The sequence below is a fragment of the Protobothrops mucrosquamatus genome, unplaced genomic scaffold (assembly GCF_001527695.2).
Source record: "Protobothrops mucrosquamatus isolate PMUCROS unplaced genomic scaffold, P.Mucros_1.0 scaffold1080, whole genome shotgun sequence".
In the NCBI taxonomy this organism is placed as follows: domain Eukaryota; kingdom Metazoa; phylum Chordata; class Lepidosauria; order Squamata; family Viperidae; genus Protobothrops; species Protobothrops mucrosquamatus.
The window spans coordinates 159,381-176,459 of NW_015387308.1; the positions used below are offsets into that span (position 1 = coordinate 159,381).

Genomic DNA, 17,079 nt, shown 5'->3' on the forward strand with positions numbered 1-17,079 from the left:
AAATCTTTCTACTTATTGACTATTTTAAGACCTGAATATTACTAAAAATTGAGCAACTTTAGAGCAGGCATGCCCAAAGCTTTGAAAGGACATTTTGCACATGCTAAACTCAAGTAACTGTGAAACAATCTGCCTATCAACATGCCCATCGAAGTGGAATTTTCTACATTGAGGAAATTATCTCAAAGTAAATCATTCCAGTGATTGCAGCAGCAGTGGTTCTGTAAATAATACTAATTAGCATTGCTCTAATTTTTACAGTTTGATTAAAAAGATTGTAATATGTGTGATAGTTGAGGATTAGAATGGGAAAATTAGACTATGAGTAAATTAAGAGTCAATCTCTATTTAACACATGTTGTGAGCATGCCTGCCTCATCTGAACACATTCACAAGATTATAGTTGATAGAAGGGAAGTGTGTGGGTGCATTTGGTTAGGAGCAAGTGTGCATATTTGGTTGGGCCTTTTAAATGTGTGGGTGTACATTTAAATCAATGATACAGTGCAAGATTTGAGTATAACAATATTCAGAGAATAAGGGTAGAGAATGAAAGAATGAAGAAAGTCTAGGAGTACAATTATTGCAATAGACATATTTTATTCTTCATAAGCAGATCATAACCGGAATTTGAAACATGTATAAATACAAATTTAAACCCTCTTTTTATATAAATGTTATATAGGAAAGCTTTTAGTGGGTCGTGGCTTAAATATGAGAGATTAGGGACAAATTCATCCAGCCTCCTTGCTCCAGCATGAAGATGGTCTATGAACACATTTATATAAGCATTTCTAGAAAATATGTCTGCATGCCACACAAATCTTACTGTATATCTGCAGCTGATCCAGTTGGGTTTTAGATGATCCACCCTGCAAATAATATTTTGTCCTAACTCCAGATATTATATGCAGGCAGTGTGGGACCACTGCTGATGTGCAGATGTTGATATGCATAGGATAAGCAGCCTGAAATGGTATGTGATAGCAAACTCATGGCTGCAATTATGTCTGCCAGTTTCCTCTAGAAGAACTTTCTTCCATTTAACCCTGTTCTCTTGGGGGGTTTTTTGGGGGGGGGCGGTGTGCTCCTCAATCTTTTTTTGGCCATGAGGAAAAACAGAATCCCAGCAACAAAATCCTTTTCTTTTAATGTTTTAAAGAGGCTGGTGACCCAGAGAGTACAAAGCCCTGAAAGTTCAATTTCATGGCAATAAAGAAAAAAATGCAGAATCTTGTGCACATTAACTGGAGAGTGTTTTTCATGTAGTTGATTATTGTAGCAGAACTAGTTGAGGAAATTCACCTGTAATGGCCCTTAGAATTTTGTGTGTTAAAGCTGATTCCCTGCTGGCTCTGAAATGGGAGCAGGTCAAAACAGCTCTGTGAATCTGACCTAAGATTTTATGCACATAAGAAAAAGAAGATTAAAAAAAATCATACTAAAAAGCCCCCAGCTAAAATATAGAAGTAATGTCAGGTAATAGTGAGGAATAAGGAGGGTGGAATTTATTTCATGAACTTATATTATGTGTTCGTTTGATAAAGCTAAACCATCACTCTTTAAATACTGTAACATAAGGAAAGAAGAAACATTGGAGGACAAAGCGTAAAGCAAGGCTATGCGATTATCTTTAAAAATGTGCCTAAAATTAGCAATCTGATATATCAATTTACATATATTTCATTGTACATTAGTACATATCAATTGGATCATATTTTTAGAAAGCTGAGCCATTTGCACAAACCTAATTTACATATGGAAACATCCGAGAAAGGAAAAAAACATCTGCTATAGTTTGCATATTTGACCCAACTTTTGTCCTAAGAAAATGATCCTCTGGTATCATTTGGAATTAAAGAGTCAAGTTACTTGCAAATTTATGAAGTGTTTTGGATCCATCAATACTTAGCACATGGTAGATTGGACTTGAATATTGTTAAAATATATTCCAGGTTATTAGGATTTGAAGAGTTGGATAGAATACGTGTATTAAACATTATGCTCACAGTTAAATTATATCTCAGGATTTGTCTGAATATCAAGAGCCGTGGGGGCACAGTGGTTAGAATGCAGTATTGCAAGCTAATTCTGCTGACTGCCGATTGCCAGCAGTTCGGCAGTTCTATTCTCTCCGGCTCAGGATTGACTCAGCCTTCCAAGGTTGGTAAAATAAGGACCCAGATTCTAGGGGGCAATATACTGACTCTGTAAACCGCTTAGAGAGGTCTGTAAAGCACTGTGAAGCGGTATATAAGTCTTATTGCTATTGCTATCAGGATTTTCATATAGTAAGAAAAAGTGTGCGTGGTGAAAAAGCATACAGAAATACTTGAGTTATATGAAATGTGTTTCTCTTGATATTCAAAAATTCCAATTGATGGCATGCATGATCAGAAAACTTTTAGAAACACTGAAATCATGAGAATTGTATTTTTTAAATTTCTAGCTGCATGCCATAGTATATATATCTTTGCAGCAATTTGTAAAATGAAGAGTAACATTTTTCAGTCGGATATCACTGCAAAATGTAGGTGGGACTAAGACAAACAAATAGTAGGGCCAAGGAAAATACATTTTATTTTATTAACATTAAAATATTAAGTCCGGTAGATTATTTTTATTTTTCTGTCTGTTGTGTTGAATAATGTTCTTATCTACCGTAGTAAAAAAATTAAACGTGTTATCAACCATTGAAGTGACTCTGGGGAGCTTCATGCAATGTTGGGGCCCATATAAGTCTGAGGATTTATAAGAAAAAATTACTCTTGAATCTTCCACATGTAGAATGAGCTCTGGAAACTGTTCAGTCTGTTCTTACTTGAATCTGGGAATCCAGTGTTTGAACCCCACCACTGGAAATTTCACCAATCACAAGTTAACCTTCATTGTTAGCTATAGTGCCATTTTATGCCTCAAGTTGCTCTGTAGTCTCTTTTCCCCTTAATCTGATTTCTTTTACCATGGTTGTTAACACTATTCCTTTTTGTTCCAACAGAAAATCTTAAGTGTGATGGTACTCAAATAAACATTATTACAATCTCTGTGATTCCTAAGAACAGTCTGCTTTTCATTTGAAATATATGGTGGCTTAAAGTGGTGCCATGTTGCATTTTATATTAATTAAATGCCAACTATTAGAAAGCAAAAATACATTTTGCAAACACTAGCAAGTCAGTTTTACTGTGAGCATGGATCACAAAAGCTTTTTGTTTTCCACATGCCTTCTAATAGAAATGCAGAACTATGACTTTCAGATGTAGGAAGGGTGATCCTGCCAATTCATTACAGTATGTTAGTTCAGTGATGTGTAAATACATTATTAGTTAATTCTTTTTTCTAAAGTTATCTCATTTCTTTTCACTATTTTTAAGAACTTTCACTCATACAAATTAATAGGATTAAATAATTCCTACTAAGAAGAATTTAGTATATTTCAGCGATCCTATGTAAAGGATATAGAATAGAATAGATTAGAATAGAATAGAATAGAATAGAGCTGGAAGGGACCTTGGAGGTCTTCTAGTCCAGCCCCCTGCTCAAGTAGGAGATCATATACCATCTCAGACAAATGACTGTCTAGTCTCTTCTTAAAAATCTCTAGTGATGGAGCATCACGATTTCTGGAGGCAAACTGTTCCACTGGTTAATTGTCCTCACTGTCAGGAAGTTTCTCCTTAATGTCAGATTGCTTCTCTCTTTGATCAGTTTCCAGTCACTGTTTCACGTTCTTCCCTCTGGTGCTTTGGTGAATAACATGACCCCTCTCTTCTTTGTGGCAGCCCCTCAAATACTGGAATACTGCTATCATGTTTCCCCTATTTATTCTTTTCTTTAGACTAGCCAAACCAAAGTCCTGCAGCAGTTCTTCGTATGTTTTAGTCTTCAGGCCTTTGATCATCTTAGTTGCTCTTCTCTGAATTTTTTCCACACTCTCAACATCTTTTTTGTGATATGGTGACCCAAATTGGCTGCAGTATTCCAGGTGTGGTCCTACTAGGGTTTTATAAAGCGGAACTAATACTTCATGTGATCTTGATTCTAAGCCTCTGTTTATGCAACCCAGGATTGTATTAGCTTTTTTGATTGCTGCTGCACACTGGTGGCTTATAGTCAAGTGATCATCCACTAGGTCTCCAAGGTCCCTCTCACAGTTACTGTTTTTAAGCCAGGTCTCGCCCAATCTGTACTTGCACCTTTGATTTTTCCTGCCTAAATGTAAAACTTTGCTTTTTTCCACATTGAAACTCATTTTGTTGGATAGGGCCCATTGTTCAAGTTTGTCAAGATCTTTCTGGATCCTGAGGTTGTCTTCTGGGGTGTTGGCTACTCCTGTCAGTTTGGTGTCATCTGCAAATTTGATGAGTTCCCCTTCAATTCCTTCATCTAAGTCATTTATGAAGTTATTGAAGAGTAAGTAGTGTTCTCTTACATATAGTGCAACTCCCCCTCCTTTTTTTGTAGGCCTGTTTCTTTTGAACAATTTGTATCCAACCATCAGTCCATTCCATCCATGTGTTTCATCCCACCAGGTTTCTGTAATGCCGACTATGTCGTACCCTCCCTCATGTACTATTGCTTCTAGTTAGCCCCGTTTGTTCCCCAAGCTTTGAACATTTGTATATAAGCATTTAAGATTTTTATGTTTGAGTTTTTCTTTTTTCTCATCACTGCCTACCTCATTGTTTGACTTGTTTTTTTGGGATTTGTGATTGGTTTTGGGTTCTAGAGATTCTAGATATTGGTCACCCTTCCCCCTCAATTTTAGTTTAAAGCCCTCCTGATGAGTTGGGCCAGTCTTTTTCCGAGTACATATTTCCCTGTTTTCATGAGGTGCAGCCGATCCCTTGCCAAGAGTCCTTCACGTAGGAAATGCAGTCCATGATCCAGGAAACCAATGTTTCCTTGGCAACGCCAACCCTTTAGCCAATGGTTTATTTCTAAGGCTTAAGAGTGTATATGTCATCTTGTGTATGGCTGTTTTCCTCCTATCAGGCTATGCAAATGCTATTTTCATAATAAAAATAAATCAAGTAAATTATCTTGTAATGGTAGGTCATGAGAAAATAAAAAATGGATTTTGTTTTTTTATTGCCAAGTTGATTTAGTTAAGCTTATAATTTTATGATATACATTATTACAAAATAACTAAAATTAGGAAAATGTTATATTTAGATATTAATGGATGTAATGAAAAACCTGAGTACAAATATATATCACTCTGTATATTATATCAAGTTATTATCTTTGTTTAGAAGAAAGCAGTTATGCATAAAGCCAAGGTTAGACATTTTTGTTTTATCTTTATGGCAAAACATTGGGTGTGACACCACTGGATTGTGAAAATTATGCATCTGTTTATTAAGACAGAGCAAACCATTTGAGGAAACCACATCTTTTTGAAGAATTATGATGGCCACTGAGACTATTTCCTACACCTCTGAAAATGTATTGTACATGCCCAGAAAGGTCCTTCCAACAGGATTAGACAGACTATTTATACATTTATTCATATTTATTTATTTATTTATTTATTTATTTATTTATTTATTTATTTATTTATTTATTTATTTATTTATTTATTTATTTATTTATTTATTTATATAAAGCAGATGGATAAGCTAGTCAAACTTCTGATTTACTGGTATATGCTTATATGTTACCAATGTAAATAGAACACATTCATGTTCAAGATTATTTGCATGCTGTCTTTGTGTTTATATATTCTTTGCATATATGACAGTACAGGTTGACTTTGACTTACGATAGAATTTGGACTAGAATTTCCATGACTAAGCAATGAGGCCATAAAACGTGAGGGCATTGTTTAGCAATGGCAATCCTTGCAGTCTTAGTTGCTATTGTTAACTGAATCCCATGGTTGATAGATAAAGCAACTTCCTGCCAGCTTTCTGCAACCAAAGTGAGTCTGTATCGGCTCCTCCACTCCTGGATCTGGGACCACAGCAGCCAGAGGGGAGAAACCCTGAATGTCAACCCATAGCCACTTCTGCATTTACCATGATTCTGCTTCAATTCCTTTACTCAAGCGTCAATTACAACAGACCCTGGTATAGTTCATCCAGGGTCTGGGGTTCCTTGCCTTACCAATTCATCTTGAAGGTCATTGGTCAACTCCTTTCTAAACTGGTCAGTAAAGGTTACCTCATTCCATCCAACATCTCCATCCAACAGTTTAAAATCTGCAATGGACAATCTTACTGTCCTGCTGCCTGTTTAAGTTTCCAGATCTGCCAACTATCTGTGATTCTCTGAATGGGATTGCCAAAAAGGACTCTAAAACTCCCAAGGATGTTCTGGCAATTATAATAGATTTTTGCCCTCAATCAGTGCTGCTAATTCTTTCAACAAGCTTAATAAAAAAGGTCATCTTGGTGCCGTCAATCGGGAACTCTGCGCGTCTGCTGTTCATGAACATCTCACACTGAATAAGGAAGGTTCTTAATTGCTCCATACTTTTCTAGCAAGCTGCTATGGGAGTACCACCATAGGCTGCTGGGCATTTTGTCCAACCTACTGCAACAACTGCATTATTGTGGCTTTTAAATTATTGATTTATGCATCAAATCTATACACTTGATGCACAATCAATAATTTCTGCAAAAATTCTGTAAGGCTGCTAGGTGCTATGGAGTTATCAATGTTCTTTGCAGATCCACGGCCATGCTTGAATTTTCCTTTCTCTTCCTGGGAGTATTGAGTCTGGCGAGATCTATGTCAAACCAAGTTCAAGAATGACATAGAACAGTCCAGCCAATAAGTTCTTTATTTGCTTAAATCCAATAGACAGAATCTTTACAGACTAAACCCTAACTACTCTCGCCCCAATGGGGAAGTTCTAGGGAGTGGTTAACCTAACTAACTTATTAACTCTTTGCACACTCTTCAAAATGGTAATAATAGTTGATGCAATCCTGATCTAAAGTTTCTTTCTTAATCAAAACATCCAGAAATCGAAAGTGAATTTCTATAAAATGCCACTTGCCTTTTTATGAATTATTTGTAAAGCTTTTTTTTATATCTATACAGTGAATGTCCAAAAGGCAGCCTTTCTTAGCTGAGATTCTATGGAATAAAAGGATTCTGCAATAGATCAATGAGGGTTCCATGAAGAGATCATGACAGGAAAGAAAACATACTCTATATACAATAATTTTTACGCAAGGATTATTCTCCAATAAAAAGGTTAAGAAACCTTACTAAAAAGCTTAATAACAGTAACATGTACTACAATCTCTATTTGCCAGATACCTCAGTTTTATTGCAACTGTTGCATTTTGAGATAATCTTCATAGATTTCTGGGATTCCTTGCTAGTCTCAGTTCTGTTTCTCTTTTATCATACTTTTTATATGGCTTTAAGTTTGTTTCCATCATGCAAAAAAAGGAAGTGTTTTATTTGAATTGGAGCAAGTAGTTTACAGGAACCAACTGCTATCTAGTACAGTATGTGCTGTGAAGTAATAGTTCCACCTTGGCACAAATTGGAATGAAATAATTGATTAGTAGCAATAGCCAATCGCTATGCAGTTTAACTGGGAAATCTCTGTTGGTTTGGCTGGAGTGTTATCCAAGTAACACAAATCACATTGAGAAGTATTAAGAATAAGAAAGAGCTAAATATAGTGCTGGCACTATTTACTCTGATCATGCACTATATTCTCAGTAGAAAAAAGAACTCCTTATGAAGGTTGAATGGCAATGCCAGAGGCTCCAAAGTGGGACAGCAACAATGGGCAAGAGCTATTTCCCAAAAGCATTTTATCTAAGGTAACAAAACAGCCTGAGACTGCAATTTTTTCTTAACATCCAAGACAGAAAGATTAATGCAACTATGATAATAGAAAATAAGTTTCAATAATTATATATAACAACTCTTCAAAGAAGGATGAACTGAGCCATTGTGATTTCTAAATCATAGTTTAAGGCTTCATGGTCTATCTAAATACAGACATTATGGCTTATTTGTTAAACTATAATTTTAAAAGGCACATGAAAACCAGCCAGTGAATGAATAGGGTCTTTCAGAGATAAGATGGTTCTTCTCAATTTGAGTCAACTTCCTGAAGGAAAAAAACATTGCAGTGATCGCAAATTCATGAAACACTGCGAAAATAATGAAGATGTTTCTCGGGTTGTGGAATTAACACCCTCATCCTAAAAATATAATGTAACTGTTAGCTTTTGCAATACCTTGTAAAGAACAGCCCTGCAGCTATTTTTCCTACTGTTGCTTAAATTTTAGTATTAGTATTATTTTCATTTATTTTAAGTGTTAGACATACATTACATCTAAACTGTTGGCCTTTTTTTCCTTGTGAACTGTTGTGTCAATAAATGATTATTTAGGGTAGAGCATGAAGTCACGAGCTGTTATGTTTGCATTATGAACTTAATTGTGAACAAACAGACTGTCGCTACATCACAGATGTTTAAGTAGAACAGAATAGCTATGTTGTATCTGCAGTTTATTTATATGATGGAATATAATAAAATGACAGTCTTGAACTCTAGATACTTTATTATGATTATTTTCAAGAGCTGATGGTTTGAGCAAACATAGGTGACTCCAGTTTGCAACATTTAAATCATTAATAATTTCCTGTGTGTGCACATGTTACTGTATCTGTATGTTTGGATCATGTTCAACTTTTGGATTTCTAGGGGCTATAGATAATATATTTATAAGATGATAAAAGGACTGTAGAGGGTGTGCAAGGAATATGGCCATATCAGGTTTGTAAATCAACTGGGATTTTCCTTCATTTCTCCAAGGATTTGTTTGTTTCGGTAGCAGAGGAAAGTTGCATTTAGTGAAAGCTTGTTACAGTGGCAGATATAAATGCAAAGGTAATCTATTCAAATACAAAATAATTTTTATCCAAATGTTCTGTTTTTAAAAATGTCCTTTTTAGAATAGCTGCTTCTTGGTATTTATTTCTATCTCCAGTACAGTTAACAACAGCCGCTAACTATTTTTGCTTATTATTCTCTAGAACTTCATTTCAGCAAGACATTCGGGCATATCATGTTAATTAAGGAAGTAGAGTATTAAATTGTAACCTTTTCTCCTGAAACGACTAGTGGTGCTTAAATGTGCTATCAGATGCATGAATGCATTTCCTAAGTTTGCTTGTTTCAGTTACAGATGTACCCATCGGGTTTATTTCTATTTGGAGGGATACTTGGATATGTATGCTTGTGTGTCTTGTAGAACAGTGCTTTTCAACCTTTTTACAGATTGTACCACTTTTAGGAATGACAATATTTGAGTACCACCAGTGCTTAGCAAGGTGTCAAAAACGTGATGACCAAAAAAGAAAAAAGTACTGGTTTCAATTTCTTTGGTGATGGCTCCTTTGCTGAATCACTTTCCCTTTGCACTGACGAACCTATGATGAATTAATAATAATAAAGTTGGAAGGGACCTTGGAGGTCATCTAGTCCAACCCCCTCCTCAGGCAGGAAACCCTATACCATTTCAAACAAATGGCTGTCCAGTCTCTTCTTAAAAACTTCCAGTGTTGGAGCATTCACCACTTCTGGAGGCAGGTTGTTCCACTGCTTAATTGTTCTAATTGTCAGAAAATTTCTCCTTAGTTCTAGGTTGCTTCTTTGGTTAGTTTTCATCCGATGCTTCTTGTTCTGCCTTCAGGTGCTTTGGAGAATAGCTTGACTCCCTCTTCTATGAGGCAGCCCCTGAGATATTGGAACACTGCTATCATGTCCCCCCTCGTCCTTCTTTTCATTAAACTAGACATACCCAATTCCAGAAACCGTTCCTTATATGTTTTAGCCTCCAGTCCCCTAAGCATCTTTGTTGCTCTTCTCTGTACTCTTTCTAGAGTCTCAACATCTTTTTTACATCATGGTGATCAAAACTGAATGCAGTATTCCAAGTGTGGCCTTACCAAGGCATTGTAAAGTGGTATTAATACTTCAGGTGATCTTGATTCTATCCCTCTGTTAATGCAGCCTAGCACTGTGCTGGCTTTTTTGACAGCTGCAGCACCTTGCTGGCTCATATTTAAGTGATTGTCCACTAGGACTCCAAGATCCCTCTCACAGTTGCTACTATTGAACAAGGTACCACCTATACTATACCTGTGTATTTGGGGGTTTTTGCCTAAATGTAGAACCTTACTTTTTTCACCATTGAATTTCATTTTGTTAGCTAGCGCCCAATGTTCAAGTCTGTCAAGATCCTTCTGTATCTTAAGCCTATCTTCTGGAGTGTTGGCTATTCCTGCCAGCTTGGTGTCGTCTGCAAATTTGAAAGTTCGACATCTATATCCCCTCATCCAAATCATTGATGAAGATGTTGAAGAGCACTGGGCCCAGAACAGAGCCCTGGGGCACCTCACTACACACTTACCTCCATGTAGATGCAGTTCCATTGAGGACCACACGCTGAGTATGGTTGGTCGGTCAGCTACGAATCCATCTGGTGGTGATGCTGTCTAACCCACATTTTTCTATCTTACCAAGTAATAGGTTGTGATCTACTTTATCAAATGCCTTACCGAAGTCCAAGTAAATTATATCCACAGCATTCCTCTGGTCCACTAATTTTGTCCCTTGCAGAATGCAATAAGATTTGTCTGGCATGATCTATTTTTGACAAACACATGTTGGCTTTTGGTAATGACTTTGTTTGCCTCTAGGTCAGGGGTGTCAAACTCGCAACGTCATGTGACATGTCGTGACGTATTACGGCTTTTTTTTCCATTGCCGGCAATGGGCTGGGTGCGGTTTTGGCATGATGCATCCGGCTCGCAGGCCGGCAGTTTGACACCCGTGCTCTAGGTGTTCGCTGATTCGTTACTTGATTATCTTTTCCAAGATCTTCCCAGGTATTGAGATCAGGCTGATAGGTCTGTAGTTTCCTGGATCCATTTTTTTCCCTTTTTTGAAGATGGGAACTACATCAGCTCTTTTCCAGTCCTCTGGTAGTTCCCCAGTGCTCCAGGATCTTTGAATTTATCCATATTTATTAATATGTACCACTATCTTAGTGGTCAGGTGGCTGGTCAGCCCTTCTTCCTCTCTCCCTCTCCTCTCTCTTTCTCTTTCATAGCCTACTCCCTCTGCTTCTCTCACAGAAGCCTCTCCTCCTCTTCTTCTCTTTCTCCTCACTGCTTCTCTCACAGAAGCCTCTCCTTTTCTCCCTCTCTTTGTCCTCACTGCTTCTCTCACAGAAGCTCCTCTCTCTTTCTCCACCCCCTTCTCTTTCCCTGAAGTCTTTTTTTCTCTCCCTCTCCCGTCAAAACCTCCTTTTCCTCTCTCCTCCTTCATCCTCCTTTTTTCTTCCGGGTGTGCCACTTTCTGCAGCTCAGGGAGAGCTCCAGCATCAGTTGCTATCCCAGTCTCTCTCCCCCATGCAGTCACCCACTCTCTGGCTGGCTGTGGCACACAGAACTGATCAGCTGGAGCCACGCGCACCCATCCAGGGCTCTCAGAAGAGCCCCAGCTCCAGCTGAATCTCCACCCAAAGACTGCTTGTGGCTGCTGGCCACCCCCAAGGCTGCCAGAAGTGCCGGTCATCTGGAACTGTGTGCGCTGATCCTGGGCCTTCAGCAGAGCCCCAGCAACACTGCAGCTCCAGCTGACTCTCCCCCAGGCGTGTGCAGTGCTGCCACCACTTCATCTCATCCCCCCCGCCACACTTGTCTAGGTTGCATACCACCTCCCAGGTGCCGAAGTACCACCAGTGGTATGCGTGCCACTGGTTGTAAAGCCCTATTGCAGAAGACAGATAAGCAGTGAATATAGCATTAAACTACTCTTCTTGACTATGAATAAGACCACTGTCTAAAAATAATAAAACATGTTCAAAGTGAAGCTATCCAGCTTTTCCCCCATTTATCTAGGGTTGTATGAGAAGAAGGTAATGAAAAGAAGTGGTATTTTGGAAGGTACGGTCCTTCCTAGGTTATAATTCTTAAACAATATTATCTTAACAATATAGTTATGGCCATTCAAATTATTGTTGCTATTTTTTTCCCAGTGGACTTGCCTATTTCTTTTTTATGAATGTGAATTAGCACTGGGGCAGGGAATGTTTCCTAGTTTTTTTTTAATATAAAATATAAGGAAACAGTTGTTTACATAGGTGAAAATGATTTATTTAAATCTGTGATTTACCCAAAAAACGGTTAATGATAATTAATTCAAATACCAGCTTTGAAATATACTACTTTAGTATATTTAATTTTTAATAAGATTGTAAGAACTTTTCATTCAGCATCTTCAGTAGGTGACCCTTCAAAGTCTACTTTAATAATGAGCTGTGATTAATTTCTATTGAAATTCCCTTCCTTATAATTTGAACTTATTGGACATGGATTCTATTTTCTAGAGTGAAAGAAAATGTATTTATATCAATATCTGTGTAATATATTCAGATTATTTGAAGATGGCTATTGTATAACCTTTTAATGCATCCTTCAGCTTTTCTTCATAAGACGTGGTTCATAGGTACCTCATGATGTTTTTGGACTGTAATATCCCAAATTGGACATCTTACTCCTGTTAAGATCTAATTAAAGCAGAATAGAATATGCCATTACACACACTCTCTCTCTCTGAATTGCATGAGTTTTGCTTAGAGAGGTCCATCATGTCAAGAACTTGAAATTTATTTATCTTCCAAAGTGTCAAGTAGACCCCTCCAATTAGGCGTTTTGATACTTGAATTTTTGATTGCACATCAGAACAGTTTGTGACTATACCTGGAGAACATGTACTTCCCATCCACATAATTTTAGCGAATACTTCTAGAATTTTTAAAAAGTCTCTTGAAAAATTACAAGTGTGTATCTATTTAAGAAGACATTTGAACAGTAAACAAAATAGACAAGAGACAGATTTCTCAAGTGAAGCTGTGATTCATCTCTACATTAATGTGGAAAGTCAAGTCCAAAATACCAAATCAAACAAACCCGTGTGAAGCATTTTTTTCCTATACACTTCTTTTTTAAAAATAGGAGTCACAATTTTAATGACTTCACACTCTATACTAAGCTATAATGTGGTTATTTTTGATTTCACATGACATGTGAATCCACTCAGTGTGACTTAGCATTTTATGTAAACCAGACATTATGGCTTGTTTATCAGACTGTGATTTAAAGTATACTGTTTCAAATCAGGTGGGAAGACAGACAGTTCTGTTCTTTTATGTTTCACACATACCCATGGTATAAATTTTGTGCAATTAAGACATCTGTTGTCATACTAGGCTCACATATAATGTAATACTTTTTCCTTAAGAGTTTGAGATCAATAAAGTTGGCTTGTTTGAGGAAGATCTCTGATTCAGGCTGGCTAGCCTAACTGAGGAGAATGTAATGGAAAAATGTAGACCCGGGCTCTGCATGTACGTCATGTGGTAACTTAGCAACTAACCACTGTAATGCACTTCTTCTTAATAGTCAGACTTGCCTTTCAGTTTCTGCACGAGCTTTGAAGTGCAATTTGTGTTCCCCACCATCCCCCACTGAGTGAAATGCTGAAGAACAGGGAAATACCAGAACTTCCTGGTGTCACTGCAACTAGTACTGTGCCAACAGAAAGATACTTTGTGAGCTATGCCAAGAATTTACTGGCTTTCTAAACACAGCAGAAAATGTTCAGCCATTGGTTATTGGTTCAGAGGAGTTAAGCCTCTTCAAACTACAGTAGCATTTCCTGTTGCTAGTGAATCATGTTCATCTTAACATCTAAGAGCCATTTAAGTTGCTTTGCAGTAAACATTCATTATTAGGGACCTGGAAACAATTTGAGAATTCAGTGGCTTCTGGCTTTCCATTTTAATAGGAAAGATAAATTTCTGCATACAATATTTAATCTACATAAAATACTTTGCCTCAACCAAGAATTCAGAATAACAAAGTTGGAAGGGACTTTGTAGGTCATCTAGTCCAACCCCCTTGTCAAGCAGGAAACCCTATACCATTTCTGACAAGTGGCTGTCTAGTCTCTTCTTGAAAAGCTTCCAGTGATGAAGCACCTACAACTTCTGAAGGCAAGCTGTTCCATTGGTTGATTGTTCTCACTGTCAGAAAATTTCTCCTTATTTCTAGGTTGAATCTCTCCTTGATCAGTTTCCATCCATTGTTTCTTGTCTGGCCTTCGGGCACTTTGGAAAATAGGTTGACCCCTTCTTCTCTGTGACAGCCTTCAAATATTGCTGTCATGTCACTCCTGGTCCTTCTCTTCACTAGACTAGCCATGCCCAGTTCTTGCAACCATTCTTCATATGTTTTAGCCTTCTGGCCCCTAATCATCTTTGTTGCTCTTCTCTTCTTTTTTTATACTGTGGTGACCAAAACTGGATGCGGTATTCCAGTTGTGGCCTTACTAAGGCTTTATAGAGTGGTATTACTATCTCATGTGATCTTGATTCAATCTCTCTGTTAATGCAATTTAGGATTGCATTGGCTTTTTTGGTTGCCGCCTCACACTGCTGGCTCATATGTAGTTAATTGTCCACTAGGACTTCAAGATCCCTCTCACAATTACTGCTATTGAGTCAGATTTCACCTAATCTGACTTTTGATTTTTCTTGCCTAAGTATAAGACTTTACTTCTCTCTAAGTTGAATTTCATTTTGTTAGATAGGGCCCAGTACTGAAGTTTGTCAAGATCCATCTGGATCTTGATTCTATCATCTAGGGTGTTGGCTATTCCTGGCAGCTTAGTATCATCTGCAAATTTGATGAGTTCCCTTTCTATTCCCTCATCCAAGTAATTTATGAAGATATTGAAGAGTACTGGGCCTAAGACAGAACCTTGTGGTACCCTACTGCTTACTTCCCTCCATATAGATGCAGTACCATTAAGGACTACTCGTTGAGTATGGTTTATCAACCAGTTATAAATTCATCTGGTGATGATGCTATCTATCTCACTTTTTTCTAGCTTACAAAAAAGTAGGTTGAGATCTATTTGTCTAATGCCTTACTGAAGTCTAGGTATAGTATGTCCACAGCATTTCGCTGGTCTACTAATTTAGTCACTTTGTCAAAGAATGAAATAAGATTGGTTTGGCATAATCTATTGCCAGCTCCTTTAAAACTCTGGGATGGAATCTGTCAGGTCCCGATAATTTATATTCATCAAGATGAATACAATGGCCTTATAATATAAATACTTGAACTTATATACTTGTGCTCTGATCCCGATGAAAGTTCAGTATTTGTGTGAAATCTTATCACAATTTATTAAATTTGTATGCTGCATCCTGCAGATCCCAAAAAAGTTTCTTCATTTCTGCATTTATGAGATTCTTGTACAGGCACCTTTACACAGTACATGACTAAGGGCATGAAGTAATATAAGGGCTGTTACTCAAAAAAGACTCCTAGAGACATGGATGTGATTCCATTTACAAGCCATGAACTCTTTGGAGGAAGCCCAGATAAGAATGTAATGGCTTTGTATGATACGTACTGTAAGTGACAATGGACACATCCTGCCCAAAGTAATAGATTTTGTAAGAATTGTTTCTCGTCTGTTATCTCAGCATTGTTCTTTTGAATTTGCAAGTATGTTCATGTCTTTTAAATGCTGTTCCATAATTAATGTCGAAATGTTCCATTTTCCTGTTTCCAATGACTGTTTCCCTTTTAGTTTAGAAGATATTTCTTTACCTTATACAATGAATCGGTTTTAGTGTTGTACTGCATCTGAAAATGCAGTTTTAAGCTTTCATGATTTTTAAAAAGTTTAAATGTATCAAAATACAATTGTTTCCCTAAATTTTAAATTGGCACCACGAACACTTTCCTTTTATTAAAACTATAATTCTGTGCTACCTGCAAAAAATAAACCCTTTAAAACAGTTATATTCTCGGATTATTCTAGAGATACATCACTTTGACACTTCTGTTTGATTGCTGTAGGGCTGCTCACTGAGAGCTCATTAACCCTCTTACCAACATTCAATTTCAGTTCAGGTGTCTGCAAAACAATAATATTCAAACAGAGTTTTAAATTACTAAATGACAAATATAAACCAGAAGTAATTAAGAGGAACTGAAAGGAATTAAAATGTCAGCATTGTTTGGCAGTATTTATTTGGTTTTAAAAGCAGTAGTTTGTTAAACATAATACATTTTTAAATAAGTTGGTTAGAGTAACTTATTAAAAATTGAGATGTGTTTTAGAAATAGTTTTTCTAAATGAATTTTGAAGAATAAACAATTGCTCACAGATCTGTATTTTTAAAAGAAAACTGTTAAAACTAACTTTATTAGCAGGATTGCATTGGTTTCTTAATTTATTGGTAGCTTAATTTATTCCATTGGAAATTTAGGTGTTCTCTTTTACTATGTATCTAATGTTATTTAGTACATAGGTTCTTATATAAATCATAATACAGTCATAAAAATCATGACTCCATATAATAGCAAAACAATTAAATATATCTCAAGCTCCTGTACAACCTCCTTCCACATTGATTCCCAAATGCACAATGAAAGAACTTTTTAATCACAACAGTTCAGAGAACTAGTGTGTTGATTTAAAAATCAGAGATTATCCTAGGTGCTGCCAAAAATCTGATGTTTACTCGATTTTTATACACCTGGGTTGTTTTTTTAAGTCCATTTATCTATTATCCATTCTCTAAATACCGGTCACTAGATCAGGGCTTTTCAACCTTTTCATCAACTGTACCACTTTTAGGATATGGCAATATTCAAGTACCACCTAGCAAGGTGTCAAAACTTGATGACCAAAAAACAAACAAACCCTGTTCGAAGTTGCAATTGCACTGAAATGACTTATGACCATTTTTCATACTTATGACCATTGCAGCATGCCCAGGGTCATGTGATTTATATTTGGATGCTTGGCAACGCCAGGTCCGTGGTAAACAAGGCCCCCCTCATACAAGACCTTATTTTAGAGGGGGAGGCGGACCTGGCGGGTATTACTGAGACCTGGTTGGGCGTCGAGGGAGGAGTCCCTCTTGTAGACATCTGCCCACCAGGTTTTCAGGCATTCCATCAGCCGAGGACCCGGGGTAGGGGCGGGGGGGTAGCGGTCATTATAA

The 17,079-nt window shown here is 37.1% G+C and overlaps 1 protein-coding gene across 1 annotated transcript in view; it reads left to right on the forward strand.

Annotated features, from left to right (window-relative positions):
- Positions 1 to 17,079, forward strand: part of ITPKB (inositol-trisphosphate 3-kinase B) — a 71,124-nt gene that overhangs the window by 30,679 nt on the left and 23,366 nt on the right. The window lies entirely within an intron of this gene.